The sequence below is a fragment of the Penaeus monodon genome, chromosome 34, assembly GCF_015228065.2.
Source record: "Penaeus monodon isolate SGIC_2016 chromosome 34, NSTDA_Pmon_1, whole genome shotgun sequence".
NCBI lineage: Eukaryota > Metazoa > Arthropoda > Malacostraca > Decapoda > Penaeidae > Penaeus > Penaeus monodon.
Window position 1 is genome coordinate 23,700,992 of NC_051419.1, and position 1,900 is coordinate 23,702,891.

Genomic DNA, 1,900 nt, shown 5'->3' on the forward strand with positions numbered 1-1,900 from the left:
TCCAACAAAAGTTTCGCAAAGCCCCCGAGAGATGTCGCTTTCGCCCGGACAATGTCAAGGCTACGAACTCAAATTCTCTTTTTCTCGGTAATTCCTTTCCGAAAGTACACTCGGAAATTGCTGGGTCAATTGTGCAATATGCATAATTAACAATGTGAAATGCGGCATTTCACGTAATATCAAAATATGAAAGCCCATTACTGGAAAAAGTTCTACAGCTTTAGAATGGTCTGGCATTTCGTATTTTGAATATGTAACGAATATTGAATATGTAAGAATGCAATTTGCAGATCCTAATATTATTGGATGAATCATAACTTTCTAATTGCAGTGAAAATAACCATAAACTTAGGATATTCTGAATATCCGTATTCAAATTTCATCTGTAACTCAGTTTGGTTCACAGCCGTCACATTCAGATTTAATTCAAGTTTATAAATAGAATGAGACAAAAGTACAGAAGGGGGTAATGAGGTTATAATAGAAATAATGCACTTATAGTAACGATGAAATGATAAAATCGAATATTGGAAGAAAAGGAGAGAGAGGAAATGGGATAAAAGCCTACGAAAATATGATGAAAAATAATGTTACTGGAAACAGAGATAAATATAACGTATATCAGAGGAGAATAAAATTATTGTAAAGCTTTCGTCATATAAGATAACAATGGTTATATTACTTAGGGAATGGCAGCTATGTCCTTTTACTTTGAAATGATATAAGATCTTACAAAAGCACAAATGCCAAAGAGAATTGTAGTGTTACATATGAATTTCAATTTGACTCCGACAAAAAAATAGTTTGAGGTGTGAATTTCAAGCAACAACGCTAACTGCAACACATTTGAAAGCTTGACTCTTACAGCATGACGTCAAACTGAAACTGAAAAAATGAAGGTCGTACTTTTTCTATGCTGCCCATTATATACGAAAGATTTCAAAATATGGAGGCAGAAATGTGACACGTCATCGAATGATAAATCTACGTTCACATTGGTCACAAATCCAATGATGTCATTAGTGATATCGAGGCTCTGATTGGCTAAATAGCATTTGGGGGCGGGGCCTCTCCTAAATTCGGCGGGAAAACAATATTCTCCTAAAAACGAAAAGCCATAAAGTGATCATTCATAACCTGAGTCTGGATGTTATCCCTATTATTTGTCTAAAGTATGTTCATCTTATCTGTCTGACATTTCAGCGTTATTTCTCCTATCTATCTGTTATTTACATGTTATTTCTATTAGCAATATCTGTTATACATGTGTTTGTTCCTTGTCTACCTATTTTACGTGTGTTAACGCTGTCTCTTTGTTATTTATGTTTTAATTCTACCTATCTCAATTTGTTTCTACTCTACCTATGTCTGTTACCTTTCCTCTCTACATGCCTATTTTATGTTTGTTTTCTATCTTATCCATCTGCTGTATATGTGTTATATCTACTACCTATCTCTGTTAATTATGTTACCTTTATTTACTTGTATGTATTTTCACGCTAAAAACGCTGTCTTTTTTAATCTTAAAGCTTTCATTGCCCTAAAAAAAATTATCTGAAAATACTATCTATCCTTCCCTTAAGAAATTCCTACCTCAAAAATTTCCCTTACGAAATCTTGTAAAAACTCCCTTTTCCTTAAAAAAAAAAAAAAAACATCGTTGCCCTAAAGAATCGCCCTTCCTGAATACGTGACTTCTCCTTACAATTAAAAAAAAAATCCTTTGCCCCAAACAATATTACCTTGCCATTTAAAACTTTCCTAACTTTTACTAAATTACTCTTATCTAAACTGCTATTCCTTGAAGTAAAAGCTCCCTTTACCAAAACTAACCCCATAAAAAAAAATCTTGCTGTCGGAACAAGGGTGTCGCACTAGATGAATTCGGAACATTTTTTTT

The 1,900-nt window shown here is 33.3% G+C and overlaps 1 protein-coding gene across 1 annotated transcript in view; it reads right to left on the reverse strand.

Moving 5' to 3' along the window:
* The window catches only part of LOC119594651, an 18,237-nt gene that overhangs the window by 2,824 nt on the left and 13,513 nt on the right, over window positions 1-1,900 (reverse strand). The window lies entirely within an intron of this gene.